The sequence below is a fragment of the Mus caroli genome, unplaced genomic scaffold, assembly GCF_978045245.1.
Source record: "Mus caroli unplaced genomic scaffold, Mus_caroli_1 scaffold_8, whole genome shotgun sequence".
In the NCBI taxonomy this organism is placed as follows: domain Eukaryota; kingdom Metazoa; phylum Chordata; class Mammalia; order Rodentia; family Muridae; genus Mus; species Mus caroli.
Window position 1 is genome coordinate 51,323,773 of NW_028227263.1, and position 16,907 is coordinate 51,340,679.

Consider the following 16,907-nt stretch of genomic DNA (forward strand, 5'->3'; position numbering starts at 1 on the left):
TTCTCTTAACTGCTAAGCCACCACTCCAGCCACAAATATATATATATATATACACATACATACACACACATATATACATATATATGTATATATACACATACATATATACACACACATATATATGCATACACATACATATACATATATAATTATATTGTACACTACTATATTGTATATTGTATACTACTATATTATATGGGTACACATACACACATACACACAAATTAACTGTGAGACAGTACTTTATGAGAAAATTTCATAAATATTAACAGAGTTATAAAAAGTACTACACAGTTCAACAACAATAAGCCAGATATAAATATTGTTTATCTTAATCAAGACCCAGTATTGGACCAAATGCCTCAGATAGACATGGATCTGTTTGTAAATCACCACATACCTGGGCTGACTCTCATCCTAGTAACCATCTGATCATCAGATCATCACCTTGATGATCATGGGGAGAATCCTTAGAATCTGCTCTGCCATCTATAATATAGGTCACCATCATAACTTGAAATGGCATAGTTTGGTGAGGAACACAAGATTTCATGAAAATAAATGTTCCCTTTCAAATGTAGTATAGCATCAATCTGTAATCCCTGCATTCATTGTCAAGAGAACATTTCAGTTTTTATTATTATTATTATTATTTATTATTATTATTATTATTCTTTAATCTTTTTTGTACAGTCCAGACTTTATCCCATTCCCGGTCCACCCTCCAACTGTTCCAGATCTCACATCTCTTCCCCTTCATCTCCAAGAGGATGTCCCCATTCCACCCCACCTCACCAGACCTCACCACTCTCTGGGGTTCTAAGTCTCTCAAAGGTTATGGGCATCTTCTCAGACTGAGTCCAGACCTGGGGGTTCTCTGATGTATATGTACTGGGGGCTTCATATCAGTTGGTATATGCTGCCTGAATGGTGGTTCAGTGTCTGAGAGCTCTCAGGGCTCCTGGTTAGTTGAGACTGCTGGTCTTCCTCTAGGGTCACCCTCCTCCTCACCTTCTTCCAGCCTTTCCCTAATTCAACCACAGTGGTCACCAGCTTCTGCCCATGGGTTGGGTGTAAGTATTTGGATCTTATTTCTTTCAGCTGCCTGTTGGACCTTTCAGAGGACAGTCATGATAGATTCCATGAATATTCTTTTGGGTCTGAGTTACCTCACTCAGGATATTTTCTAGTTCCGTCCATTTACCTGCAAAACTTGTGATGTCCTTATTCTTAACAGCTGAGTAGTATTCTGTTGTGTCAATGAACCACATTTTCTGTATCCATTCTTCTCTTGTGGGACAACTGGGTTGTTTCCAGCTTCTGGTTATCACAAATAAGGCTACTATGAACATAGTAGAAGTTTTTTCTTTTCATGTGTTATTCTCTCCTTTGGGCTAATGTGTCCTGGTTAATCTTCTACACTTAAATTATTTTCCACATTCCCGTTAAAAGATGATATAGTGTAAAATGTTACATTTTTCACTATCTTAATTACTTAGACATACTTATGCTTAGGGCCAATTTGTTCTTAAGAGATTTCTCCAGCATCTCACAGCTGAAGGATGGGAAGAAACATTTGTTTCCTTCTTTTTGATCTTTACTATTTTCTATGTATAGTGAATTTAAATTTTTTAAATCTAACTGAGCTGAAAGAAAACACCATAGACAAATGTCTCCATCATCCATCATATTTCTTTTAGAGCCAGCTAAGTTCATTTCCAAACCCAAACACTTACACATTCCCACTCAGCCTCACCCTTCACTCCAAAACAAAGCGAGAAACTCATAAAGCTACTTGACTCTCAAGGAGTTCAGCATCTGTACAAGGAGACAAATGCTTGATTGGGATTCTGTGTGATGTATCTTTTGAGACAGCTGTGGGAAGCAGGGCAGGAGAGCACAGACTGCAGCCATCTAGACAGAGGAGGTTGAAAGAGCCAGCACAGCTTCCTACAAGTATACTCATGAATAACTCATACCAATGAATAACTTAACAAAGAAACATGACAGACCTTGAAAGAACTACCTAGCTGTAGTCCAAGCAAAAGCCCACTACAAACAAGCAAAAGCCCACTACTCCAGGCAATAATTCCACATGTCTTGCTATCTCACCCTGCTTATGATAATACTAATTCTTTTTTCATTTATTTCAGAGGCTAAAAAGTAATTATTTACCAGCTGATCTTCAGAAACGTCTCAAGGAATGGGGGATGTTGGCTGTTTTACATCAGCTAATTTTATGTTCCTAAGATTGGTGAAAAGAGTTTGAGATGGTGTTTGCAGTTTCAAGTTGAAAATAGCATGCCTGATTTACGATGTTTTGAGGACAAATATCTTTAAATCTCACTCTAGGTGTGACAGCTTTCTTAAGGTCCCACAGGCTGAAAAGGGAAACATTTTTTGTGTCTGTGTGTGAGATTTCACTAAGGCTCTCTGTCTCTTTTTGTCTCAGCTTCTCCCTTTCCTCTCATACATTTTTACTCTATCTTGAAGGGGAAACATCCTTTCAAACTCCTCAATTCATAATTTAAGAAGTTTTGTTAGATCAAAAGGAAAGAAAGAATGAACAGAGGCATAGCGCGTGAAAAGCTTTAATATTTGAGTGACCACACTATCTGGGGCAGCCTTTCTACTGTCCGCTATGCAGCACAGGCAGGGGAAAAAAATGAATCCAGAGTGATTTGCTCAAGGTTGCTCAATGTGAGTCAGAAAAGATTGGGCATTTCAATGCGAGGCAGAGCTGACATCTTTCTTCCCTAAAAAGGTGTTTTTGTATGTGATTGGTTTCAATCCCAAAAAAGTAAACACAATCACAGTTCATACATTTCTAGCTGTTTTTTCTTAGGCAGTGAAGTGTTGGGAGGCAGCCAGGAAAAAAAGAAGTTTGCTACATAATACCAATGCAAGGATGGCCCTGACCGTGAAATAGTGGGCACAGGGAGGTTAGTGTAGCCTTTTCTGGGTGGTTACTGAAGGCACAAAGAGAATACATAGGGGGTGATATGAGGAGAGAATGAGAAAAGCAAAAACTGCAGAGATCCCCTTTGCTAGGACTTCTAAAACATTCTCAAGCTCCTTTGTCCTTACATTCATTTGAGCTCCAAGTTTCTCCTCACCCTTTCTAGATAACCCAGCCAACCCCATAGACATTATTTATAACATCTTGGTAAAAAGCCCAGTGTGCAGAGTTCAATAGGACTACATTTAGAACAGGCTGTGAGTGAACTAGGAAGTCGCTTGAAAGCCCATTCAACAAGCTTTGCTATAAAACTCAATTTCCTATTTATTAGCTAATAGGAATTGTGGGAATAAATGTGTTCTGTCTACAAAATGACAACATTTTACTTCCTTATAACATATAACATATTTTTTCTTCAAACCTATCCAGATTCTAAACATAATAGACCAACATATGGCACCTTGGAAACCGTGAAAATGGCAGAAGCAGGAAGGCGTCTCTGATTCCTCTCACATCATTTCCCTGAAGCCTCTTAGGAAACACAGGACTTAATCTTCTCACTGGAACCAGGGAATGTTAACAAACAGATGTTCAGAGAAGAAACTAAACTAACAGAGGTTTCTAAGGTCCTCAATGTATGGACACATAACCCTTTTGTCGCTACAGTTATTTGGAGAGCCATCTATAAAAATGCAGGTTTTCCTGCACTTTTGAATTTTCATGTCCAAGGGTGCCTGTGATGTGTATGTTTTTACTACAGACATTTTTATATTCTTCTTTTATTAATCTGTCTCTTTATGGAAGAGTATCAACTATGAAACTTGTGAACAAATAAATCATTTTTTCTCCCAGTTCTTTTGTTTATCTCAGGATGTCTCATCTTAGTGAATAGTATTCCTAAAGACCTATGCTTTTATGCTCTGGTAGACTATTAAGCTCTAACTATTTTGAGGTCCGTGTGGTGATTTTAATGTGCTTTTATTCACCCCGTGTGTCTATGGTTTTCAATAATGGGACTAACTTGTAAAGCTTCTTTGGTAGAAAAAAACTTTCATTTGAAAGTGGAGTTCCCATTGTGTAACATCATAAAACTCCCTACATGAGACAGTTGAGTTTCCCAGCAGAAGAGCACTTTGTCCCATCCGAATTTATCTTCTTTTTATATTCAACATCATTTGAATTGTCCAATTAATTTTGTAGAAAAGTAGAGCTATACTGAGGCTAGCAAGTTTTCATCAGAAGTGGTTAATGTTGTAATTGGAGACTGATCGAGTAGGGATTCTAGAGGAAGAATGAACATAATTTTAAGAAGATGATCTGAAGATCCAGGTGAGAGACTGTAGAACTGGAGACTAAGCACAAGAATGTGAGTAAATTATAAAAAGCTAGGGTTGTAACTAAGCTCACACATTGCTGTGTCTTCCTTCTTAGTTTCTGCTTCCTTTGGATTCAACCCAGTATGAGGTTGCCCAGAAAGATAATTGTTCTTGCACATGGAGGGTCTCTAGAACTACAATGATTTTATAAGAACAGGAGAGCCAGGGCAAAGAGCAGCAAGGGATATGATGTACCTCATTGAATACAATGAGGAAGGAAAAGGAGTTCTGAAGGCTTTCAGAATAGCAAAAAGCACTCACAGATTTCTGGGGCTTCAAATCCCATCAAGTAAAAAAAAAAAAATTCCTTAGCATCATTTGAAAGCACATACTAGTAAGAAAGGACTGAAGAAGTAACATCCTTTAATTGATCCACAACAGCTATACAACAACTTTGAAAGACTGGTATTATTGTCTTCATTTAGCAGAACAAAATCTTGAGTATGAGAAGGTTCAGTGATTCATCCAAGTCCACAGGGAAGGGCAGAACATCATCCTCAACCTAAGTCTTTGTGGATTCCTGACCTCACTCTTCTCATTTGGCCTTCATTGCTCTTGATCTGATAAACAGATAAATATCTGTAAATATCCGTAGCATATTTTATTCATGCTAATGAGACATATACCCAGAGCACTCTTGAAAGACTCAGGTTTCAAAAGAATTTACACTGGTCAGAAGAAAAATTTAGTTTTAGATATAAGCAGATTAGACTCTCAGAGGTTATTCTGTAGAAAATGTATAACACCAGTTTCTTGTGTGTCTGGACATCTAGACATTGGGTTAGGGTATTGAAGACCATTTAAAATAAATATGTCTTATTAAACTTAATTTGAGAGGAGACGAAGTTACAGGGCATGTCACATATCAGAAGAATGGAGTAGAAAAAGTTTGAAAAGTGCATGTAATTCCTGCTCATCCTGTACAGGAGTGCACTTACATCACTCAGTGAAATTAAAACAAAACAAAACAAAACAAACCATAATGGTTTCCCTTCTTTTCACATCTGAAGTGTCAACAGCAGGAAGCTAAATGTTCTTATATGCTTTACTCACAAAGGGAAGCAGAAACAGACCAATTATGACTAGAAAGTACTGTTAATTTTAGATGATATACTGACTCCATAAATGTAAACACGAGAATGCATGACTCCTAGAGACAAACAATTGCAGTGTTTTTCCCCAACCTAATTTCTATTAGGCTATGCTTCTGAGTAGAAATTTTCAGTACTGTGTATCTACTTGATACTTCTGTATTCTCCTTCAGCTTTGAAAATGTTTCAGTACTATGATGCTTTATAAATACACAATAATCCACTATATCTGGCAGTACTATTATTTAACATGTTCTAAATTTCTGGGTTATCAGCTAATGCCCTCAATGTTTCATTAGATAATGTCACAGTACAAAGTTTGCTGATAGCATTTAGTACTCATTTTGATTCTTTTTCTTTTGTAGGAATACTTTCATCATAAATTGAATAAATAGATTATTAGCCTTAAACCATGTTAAGACTAAGTCCATATGTTTCTTAATGACTTAAACTAATAGTCATATAGTTTATATGAAAAAGTTGATTTAAAACCAGAAACAATAAGGCCACGCTGAAAGCTTCTTCTAGAATCCAGATCTCATGAGGAAACCATCCCTTATAGGAACCACTTATTATTCGGGTCCTGATCAGTCCAGCCACTCTTACCTTGATCCAGAATTAACTGTAAAGCATGTCTTTATCTTGACTGCTTGAGCTTATCCGAATACAGAGACCTTCAGGGCTTGTCTTCCCCAAAAGGAGAGACTTTGAGATCTCAACCTCCTGAGGTCTCTTTCCAGTGGCCCACAGACCAATCTCTAACAATCCCACCTTAATATGATTTTCTTGCAATGTTATCTTTACTTTGAAACATCGTATCTAATACCTACCCCCCAAATGGCCATGCATCTTCTGCATATCTGATTGTCACCTTTCATGACTGAATATGGAGATGAGAAGACTGAAAGTGGGTATTGGTTAGGTCTGTTGAACTTAGGCCATTGCAATGGTCTAGCTGAACAGGGTGAGTCTTTAAGACAGAAATCCAGATTTGCTAAGTTGATATCCATCCCATGATGCTTGGGTTGAATGTGTGGGTATGGACAGAAGCACTCCACATAGCTTACCTCATGCAGTTTTGCCCGTCCAGCGGTCAGTCCAGTGGGATTGCTGAAGTTGTCTAGGAAAAAAAAAAAAAAAGGACATGTAAAATACAAAGGACGATGTATGGCCTAAACCATTCAAACAGTTTTCTCACTAAAATTAATATCAGAATTTTTTCATAATTTAGGAAAGAACAAAAATGCACTATGTGAAAACAGTGTTTCTAACTCCTACTCCACCTACAGAATTGAAACACACATGGAGTCTAAATTCAGAGCTGGCCTATGAAGCAAGCAATATTTTAGAGTCAGTTCATCTCTAGCTTTAATTTTCTGAATGCAAATGACCCCAGCAGTACTCAAGCTCGTTAGCCCAGGGAGGGGTCTGGCAAATGAATCCAGTCTAATTACAAAATGCCTTTGAGATAGCAAGTGCAACATCCGTCTGCTCTTCAGTGATTTGACTGCACCAAAGGTGTAACCCACATGTTAATAAGCAACTTTAATTCATGCTGATAGGGAAGTGAGGTGTCTAATCCTGCCTGTAATCATATACTCAGGCATAAGTGCTTTTCTTTAGTATAAAAAATTACTGAAAATGCTATGACAAAACAAGACTTCGTATTTTAAAAATCATCCTAAAATAGCTATTTTACCATATTTATTACCTTTTCAAGAAAATGCATAATTATATATTATTTATATGCTTTGTTAATTTTCTTTATGAGAGGATCCAGTACTAGATGGATCCAATATTTCTGCCAACATTTTGTGGCTGCATTAATATACCAAAGACCAATGACCAATGACCTAAGATCATTACTTTTTGAATGTCTTATAAATATTATCCATTAAGATGTTAATTCTCATTCACAGAGGTCAAATGAAGAAAAGCTTCTCATTTATATATTTTAATTATGAGTATTTTTTGTTCAAATATATACAATTCCAACATAATCCTAACCCATTTACAGTCTCAATACTATCTCATGTTTTATGTAACCATACAAAGGAAGATGTTTTGTGGGTTATTAGTTATAAAGTCAGTGAAATGATCCAATTATAAATCAATATTCATTAGAACCATAGAAGAAAATGAATTAGAATCATAGAAGAAGATGAATTAGAACAAGACCTTTCATCAGAAAGAGGAAAAAGATTCTTGAATTTGCAAAAGACGTTGTTTTATTTATAACATCTCTATGTTGACATTTGCCAATACCCCTTTTAGTTAGAAATATTATATTTCTAACTAAAACTGTTGATAATTTAGATGTTTTATGATAAATCTTAAACTTAGATTCATCATCATCTTTTGCTTCTAGGTCCCAATCCACATTTACATACAGTCATTGAGAAAATGTAAAAGAATCATCTTAAAATTATTCAACCTAACAATTACTTCTTAATATTAGTCTTTGGTTTTCAAAATCTTGAGTTGAAACAGGTACTTTGGTCAATGGTCTTTGAACACCTTACATATAATTTTATCATAGTACCTATTATATAATATTATCAACAATAGTTTATGATCTTCTTTTCTATGTAATGGTAATATAAGCAAAGTATTCTTGTCATATCATATATGAGACAGAAATATCTAGCATGTGATAAGAATTTTTCCGTCTACTGCTTAAAATGGTACTGAGGTGATTCTAATTTAAACTGTACCTCCTCTTTTCTATGTCAACCCCCACTTTCACTTTAACCCAGTCCTCTTTGTTTCCTGATTAATTTTGAACTATCAGTTGCAGAATGGGAGTAATTGATCAAGAATAGAGAATAAGGACTCTCTAAATTGAAGATAGTAAGATTAAGAAGAACTGAGCCAAGGCAAGTGATGTACTTGAGGATTAAAAAACACAGAGTGAAGAGAAAGAATACTGTAATGGTTAAGTACTTAAACAAACATAGGGGTCAGTGGCAGCAGAAGAACAGAGCAGAGAAAATAATGGAAGGCTTATGGATGAGCAAAGGGTACAAAGGAAGCAGTGGCTTCTGGGTAACTGAATAGAAGACCATCAAGATAGGGAGCTGATGCCTGGAAGGGAAGCAGAGGATGCAATTAAGGACGTCTATTGGGAGTATATCCTCTATACATCTCATTGCTCTTTGGAATAGTCATAAAGATTGTGGAATTGTAATGCATTAACTGATTTTAATAACAGATGTAATAATCTTTATACTCAGTGATGATGTTATTGTCACTTCTGAATGTTCATTGTCTTGCACAGTATTTGGTACAAATTTTACTCCTGGTAAGAATTTATTGCATAATAGAATGCCTGAATGAGTTCGACTTTGTAGATACCTTCTTTCAGTAAACGATATTAAAATATGAGATTTTAACATATATGTAATCGTCCTGACACTCAATCATGCATGCACAATGACCTGGTTCATCATTCTTTAATCAAGGATTTTTAAAATGTCCAAAAAAGACAATTAAAGGACAAAATACAGCTTGGCATTAGAGAGTAGAAGTAGAAAAAAATATATCAAGATTCAAGTTAGGAAAGATGAAAGTTTAATTAATTTAATAAAAATTTAAATTTGAGGCAAATTGTCCAAGATTGAAATCAGAGAACTTATAAAGACTGCTCTAAAGGGTTTTGCAATCTGTTAAGAGAGAAAAAGAGAGGCTACAAAGCCATCACACTGCTGTTAGCAGAGGAAATCCAGGAGTTCCAGAGTCAAGAAGGGAACACACCTGCTCTCTCCAACTTTATGCCAAGTGTCTGGACGACAAGACTGCCTTCACAGAATTCATACTTCAAAGATGATTGCAGCTAGGTAGACAGAAAAGTATGCTTGACACATAAAATTGTATACACAGTAAGACTGAGGTAAAAATCAAAACTTAGGTGTCAATGACAGTGCTTGTAATCAGGAACAATAGACAAGATCATGGAAGCTTGGAAGGTAAGGCTGGGGATGAAAGCTATTCACATAGGGAAGGCATTAATAAATGAATGCTATGATGCACAAGTGCATGTTCTTGAGGGTGAGAGGGAAGTCTCTGCCCTCCTTTTACACGCACACACACCCCTGATTGTTCACTGCTCTGTTTTGAAGAAGAGGGTACCTTTGGTACTACAAAAATGAGCAAAGCTTACGGAAATGTACTCTCAGGGTAGGGAGGCGGGCATATGTGTAACTATTGACAGGATAAAGAAGTATAGAAGTCAATGGGCTCTGAAAGGCATTTAAGATTTCATATTGATAGCATATAATAGAAACTTGAACATAGATTGAAAAAGGAAGGGAAGACCCCAAGGAAGCAAGGAAGACACACAAATTTGGACTTTCAGAGGCTGAGTACGTGATGGTTACTTCAGTCCTCTAAGTCGGGGCATGTACATGGTGCCACCCAGAGATAGAAGATATATTTTGTCTTGAATGTGGTGCACCATGTCACCTGTAAGACATGCAAACATTTGAGCCCTAAGTAATGTCCCTTGAACTGTTAGCACTTAGGGGTATTGATGAAAATGACACTGTATTCATAGGTCTATGACTAGAAATGAAAAACAAAGAGAGAAACCTTGGTCATGTGTGGGGTAATAGCTATTGCAAGTAACAGGACAATTAGGAATGGAGTGTGGGTGTATGGTGTGGGGGTGCTATGTATGTAGTGAACATATAATTAAGTCCATGCAGGAACAGCATCTCCCACAGAATACACTGTACCAGGGGGATCTAATCCTAGGAAGTCTATATTTGTACTTAAAGATTTTAAAAAGGCTGTCAGAGATGTTGTTCTGTGAGCTTTGTACATAAACGATGACCCAAATCAATGAAAGACTTAATGCAAACTGATGTGAATGCAAAGACCGTAGCCCAAGCCAGCTGCCATGATTATTTCTGCACATCTGGGAAACAGTTGTCTGGCCTCATGGATGCCCTGCTTTTGTTCAACTTCAAATGGGTGTCAAGAATAAAAGGAATGCAGGTGATTAGAAGGTAGTTCACATTTCAGAAAGGCACAAGGGTTTCTGAGTACTGTGAGCAGATTCTGAATTGCCTCCCTCCCCTAGAGTGAACAGGATGAAACCTTTTCCACCTTTTCCATCCATGCTCTGAGAATGTCTGAACCATCTGGGAGGGGTAGCTTGTTTAATGATTTTAAAAGCCCTCTTCTCCCGTGATTACACAGAGTCAGTAATGGGGGAGTCATTTTCAAGGCCAAGCATAAGTGATTACTCACCGGGATGCAGAGGTTATGATAGGATAAGCCCAAGCCACTGCTGACAGTCAGAGGCAAGATGCAGAGTTTGACCCTCTAAGGCAAGAAGCTGTGCCTCTGAGCAAGACAGCTGATGAGATGCCGTCTCCTTGGGATTCATACTATAACAATAGGCTAATAGATTTATGCCATAAAGGCTCTGACCTGAACATTTTCTCACAGGAGAGGAAAAGGTGCTACAGGCCTGTGTGTGCTACAGTTTTGACAGTGACTGACAGTATAGGCTGCTCCCAGTCCCCAGGAAGTATATGCATAGATGTTTGCATTGTTACCCTTTGATTAACTTCTGACACACTTTGCAACATAAAAACTCTTACAGGGAAATTGCTCTGTAATGCTGGCTGTAGCATCTAGAAACTTTGCCAATGAGCTAAAATAGTCACTATGCAGTTTGGCTGTAAATAATTTCTCTCTCTCTCTCTCTCTCTCTCTCTCTCTCTCTCTCTGTATGTGTGTGTGTGTGTTGAACATTTTCATCTTTAAGTCTTTCTATTTCTAATGCTATTATTCAAATGGAATATACAGAAAAATCCTCGCATGTAACAGGAATATTGAGCCTGAAGAAACATAAGGTCACAATGAAAATAAATAATGCATGGAGTCAGGAGCCTCAAGCAAATGTTAACTAATTTCAAAATGGGTCAAAATCACAACAATTAAGTTCCTGACATGTGAAGTCATTTTTCCTTCCTAAAATATTAACCAACTTGCTTCACTTCTTCTAGATTGATTTGTAGAGCATAAAAGGTCATTTTGGAGGCAGGGGGTGTGGGGGATTTTGCCTCTACAAGCCATCCATAATGAGAGCCAATAAATTAGGTAAAGCCCCTGTTTACCTAAGCTGAAATATTGATGTCCACAACCACATCGAATGCAAATCTCTGCATTAATCATTTTTCTCCAGTCAGGGAATTCAGACCATGGTAACACATGCTTTGATAGACCTATACATCATAGTTACAGCAGCATTAGACAGTGCCTCAGTGACAGAATACAAATATATGGCAATGGATTGCCTTCATTTTCCCCAGCCTGACTTTGTGTCTGCTCAGTCTTTTTTCCTGTGTGTGTGTGTGTGTGTGTGAGACAGAGACAGAGACAGAGACAGAGAGACAGAGAGAGAGACAGAGAGACAGCGAGAGAGAGAGAGAGAGAGAGAGAGAGAGAGAGAGAGAGAGAGAGAGAGAGAGAGAGAGAGAGAGAGAAGGGGGTAGGACTGGACATGGGTTTTGGTAACCCTTTTGACTCAAGAAGTAAGAATGTGAATGAGAATATTCTTCTGTTGGTAACTGTTAATCAAACCACAGTAGGTGCACATAGAGAATTCCTTAAGCAAAGCAGAGCAGTCATGGCATCCATATCTTATAAGGTGCAATCCATGGGCTACCTGCAGTGGTACTTGCTGGGAAATACAGGAAATACAGCTTTCTAACCTCTATTCGTACCTAAACCCTCTCCCTCTCCCTCTTCCTCTCCCCCTCCCTCTTCCCCCCCCCACACACAAACACACACACACACACACACACATTCCATTTCTATAAAGCAGGTCCAGTGATCTTCATTTTTATGAGATCTCTATCTTTACAGTGCACAAAATTTAATAACCTGTAGTGGACAGCTCTCAAATGCCAGATACTCTGAACCAGCACTTTGTACAAAAAGGTCTTTGTCTACTAGATAGATTCCAAATACTTTTAGCTTTATGCTCTGCTCCCTTTTTCTACTTCTTCTCATGGAGAGCACAAGCAATCTCATCTTCCCAGTAGACTGCTCTGTCCTCCATAAGCAAGATGCCGCAAGTGTGATTTCTAACAGACATGCTTCCTCTGGCTTCAGGCTGACTTATGAAGGTATCTGCTCAGTTTCTTTACTTGACCCTGCAAGGGCAAGCATGGCACACTAAATTCATGCTAGCACCCATGCCAACAGTGTACTTCCCCCTCATTCTGTCCTGCTTTATGCTTATTGAGGAAGCTGCAACGTGAACCATGTGAAGTTTCTACCAGTAGTTGCCTCCACTGCCAGTCCTGCTCTTCCAGGCTGGTTCTGCCATGTCCCATTTGATACCATAATAGGCCGCCAGCTGTTTTGGGCTGCCCTTTGTTTTGAATTTCTCAAATTAACATTCCACAGGGTAACTAAATGCTATTTAAAAATATATCTGACTAAGTGTTTCCTTAAACTCATTTTGTAGGATGAACCCCAGGTTTCTATCCCACACACAGCTCATCTCACTTGATTTACCTGTCTGTCAAAAAAATGTAGAAAAAATAAGCCTTCCAGAAGCCCATGCCTCTGGCCCTATTTTCTTTATGTCTAGAACATCACTTCTGATTATATCCACTTAGAGGATTATCCGCCAAAACTTACTGTTAAAAGTGATGTTCATATGATGTTATCTACATTAATGGTATTATCTAATATCAATTGTTTGCTGTGTATGTTGAATGAACTCCATGTATTAAAAGAACAACTGGAGTGGAGGCTATCCCTGACTCTGTTGCCTGCCTGTGCATCCTGTCCCCCTAGCTGTGCCTCCTTGACTGGCCTCAGTGGGAGAGGATGTACCTAGTCCTAATGTGAATGATGAACCTGGGTGTGAGGAGAGGTTTGTGAGGTGACAGCCAGGTGGATGTTCCCCCTTCTCAAAAAAGAAGGGGAGAGGGAGGTGGAGAAACAGTGAGAGATGTGGGAACTGGGAGGAGTTGCTAATATTGGGATGTAAAGTGAAGTAAATAATTAAAACAAACAGTGTTACATACTAAGTTAGAAAGTTCCTTTTGAGTCTGACCAGAATATGATATATATTCACAATTATCACTCTTTCAAAAAAATCTCTGTTAAAATCTCTTCATCAGGTTTTCCTTAAATTTTCTTCTACTTCTTGTGCTATGACAATAGCATTCCCTGTGTTTATTTTCACTAAAACCATCAGTCTAAGCTGTGAACATGTTTTCTCTCTTCAATACCACATGACATATGCCTTATAGCAAGGAAAATATCATGGTCATTCTCTTTGATTTCTCAGGATGTAGTTCAGACTCTGGCACAGGGACAATTGCCCAGTTGGCATTTCTTTCCATCCATCTACTCCATACCAGTAGAGTATACTGCCACAAGGAGCCCTCAGCACACTGAATAAAATGGTTTGTTTTAAGACCTTGACCTTTGAGCATAAACACCGGGACATAGACATGTTTCTCTCTGTAGTGTCTGGTCCTATGTCCTCAGTATGACCAGTTTCCAAAAGCATTGCTAGAAATCCAGTTGTCAGTGTCTGCATTTTTGACATTTCACAGTAACAATCAGCACCACAAAAAATTTTGAAATACATAATAGTTAGTCACTGTTAAAAAATAGGTATATTAGACTCCCTTAACCAGCATGATGTCAGAATGAATTGTTGTTAGACTTTCTGTGTGTGAGTATGTCTCTGTGTATGTGTGCACACCATACAGAATAAAAGGAACACAGTGAGTCCTCTTCCATTTAGCAGGTGTGTACTGATAAAGAATTATGCCAGTGAACCAGAAGTTAAGCATTCAGGATTGAATAAAAGTTCTAGTAATTCCCTCACTTTTGGTAGGGTAATAGGGATTACTGTATAGCTTATAAAATAGCAGGCTTGCTGAGAGCCTATTATGGGAACTATGTAAAGGAATCATAATGACATGGGAGACAGGTATCCAGTCTGGCTTGGCTAGAGTCATGTAAATCATATGAAAATACTTTTCCAAAAGTCACAAAAATACCTGACATTGTGAGGGAAGAATCATGTTTTAAAACAAAATGTTCACAACTTTTGCTGCCAGTGTTTTTGAGAAGATAGCAGCAGATTACCTTGATGTTTATATCTAAGTGGATATTAGAAGTGACACTGTATACCATGCACATTTTCCACTGCTATAGTTCTCAGGAGAATAATGAGAATGACATGTAAGTTATACCAAAGAGGGATGCTTATTATGGATATAGGCCTGAATATGATTAATGCCCTTTGATGATGGCACATAGTTTTCAATCTAAATATGAGAAAGGGCAGCCCTTTTCTAGACATTGTGCTGGGGTCTTTGATGAATCTTCTCTGATTTGTCCCTCATGATGATTCTTCAACTTAGTTTGTTGGGTTTATGAACAAAAAGACTAACATCCTAGTAGTTAAATAATTATTCAAACAACAGCAAATAAAATATCCTCCATTATGAACTAGAAATTTCAAGACTGTAGAGGTCTGCTCCATCAACCTCAGCAGAAAGAAGGAACATTTTCTTTTCAGCCCTTGAGGCCTTTCTCCTTTGAGATGCAAAAGGAACTCTCTTCTCCCAATGTCACTAGACAATGTCCTCATTCTAGCTTAACCTCTCCAACAGCTCCAGCATATCTGACTCTGTCCCCTTCTCTCTTTTCTGTTTCTCTGTTCTTTGATTTTTCTCTTTGTGGCTTTGACTTACTAAGCAATGTAGCTGAAAAAGATCTTTTCCTATTGACTATGCATGGGAGTAAATTTGTTCTTAGTAAACTTACCACCCTGTGTCTTTTAAAATGTTTCAACATTAATCTAGGTCATAGAAGACCAATAGACAGTCCCTATTCATGCAGTATATCTTAAATTCCATATGTTATCACATTTACAAGATCTTTGGCAGAGTGACTATTGGGAATGGTAAACTCAGAGTAACAAAATAAATATGAGACAGTGCCTATAACAAGTATGCATTTCCCTTTGAATACCCTTCTGTTTCATTTCCAGGACCATGGGGTTGTTAAGCCTAATTTTATGGCCAATGTCATGATGTTAAGCTTGTCAGTCTTTATTGTACCCTTAGCTGTGAGGTCTCCCACACCCTCCCTTTACATGTTACACTAATTCGGGATGTGGGTTGAAATCCCACAAGAGGTGAGCTTGGGCTCTGAGCACACTGTGCATTAATTTACTGCACACTGCCATCCATTAATTTTGACTACTACTATCAATTATACTACATGACAGGGAGATAACTATGTTATCACCTTTACAGAGTGTCTTTCTTAGGAAAAATATGTAGTCTTCTCAGGTCTCTTATGTTGATGGATAACTCCCTTTCAAAAGCACAATTTGATGATACTTCTCTTCTACAAGACCTTAAAAATGCACGTTAATAGAATGTTTCTGCAGACCTCTGCATAGACAATTAATGATTTTACCATAATTATTCTGAAAAAGATAGGCACTAGTTCCTAATTATTTTAGACCCTTTAAATACGCATACTCTGGATGGGTAAACATTCCTAACAAACAGTGTTACAGCTCTGTCTAGTCTTTCGAGTTTCCCTGGATTTATCTATTAGGTGTCCCCATAAGGATTCTGTCCCTCCCTTTCTTTCTGGTTTTATTGAGACAGGGTCCTAATAGGCTGAACTCATGCTCACTTGGTTGAGTGTTTATTGCTTGCCTTTGCATTACTGACTCTGATGCTTCTACTTCATGAATGCAGGTATTTGCCATTACATCTGACAGGTTCTTCCTGCCTTTGAAATCTAATTGATTATACCCCATATAATTACTCTCTGTCTGATACTATTGCATTGCCCATCTAGATTTTTCCTGTCTGGTCTTCCATCTAGATGGGCTCTAGATCTTGCTGTTCTCACAAAAGTTCTAATGGAACGTTTTGTTAAGCTTCAGGTCTCCTAAATTACCTCTGTTAAATCAGTCACAGGAAAAGATTATGAAACAATGTCCTCCGGCCTCCAAGTTCACTCAGAATAAAAAAAAAAAAAAAAAAAAAAAAAAAAAAGATTCTTGGCTAGGAATTCCTTGCAAACGAATGAGTTTTGAAAAAAGGGCAGGGTCACTGAAATAAGCAAGTTTGCAAGAGCATCCTGGGGAATGATGTTAAATGTTAAAGCTGAGACAAGGTGAGCATCTAGAGACAGTAGTCCCAGAGACACAGGGCCAGCCAGGTTCAGAAGCTAGGGTAAAGGGGAAGGGCTGAGAAGGAGGCCACAGAGCTTAATGAGATGAGCACATGGGTTGTGGAACACTCCAGTCAGATTGCAGAGCCTGAGTGTGGTAGGACACCAGCATGACTAAGGGCAGTTTCTCCTCTCTCTGCAGTCTTGAAAGAAGAAGGATGGAAGCTTGAGCACACTTGAAAACAAGCCTCAGGGTTTCCACTGGATCCTGCTACCACTGAATCAATAAAAACAGAT

General features: G+C 38.0%; 1 long non-coding RNA gene across 1 annotated transcript in view; it reads right to left on the bottom strand.

Annotated features, from left to right (window-relative positions):
• Nucleotides 1-6,493: 6,493 nt before the first annotated feature.
• Nucleotides 6,494-16,907, bottom strand: part of LOC147002936 (uncharacterized) — an 802,987-nt gene continuing 792,573 nt past the window's right edge. Inside the window, exon 4 of the long non-coding RNA XR_015048093.1 lies at nt 6,494-6,546. This is a non-coding gene — a long non-coding RNA (uncharacterized LOC147002936). The remainder of the gene's footprint in view (nt 6,547-16,907) is intronic.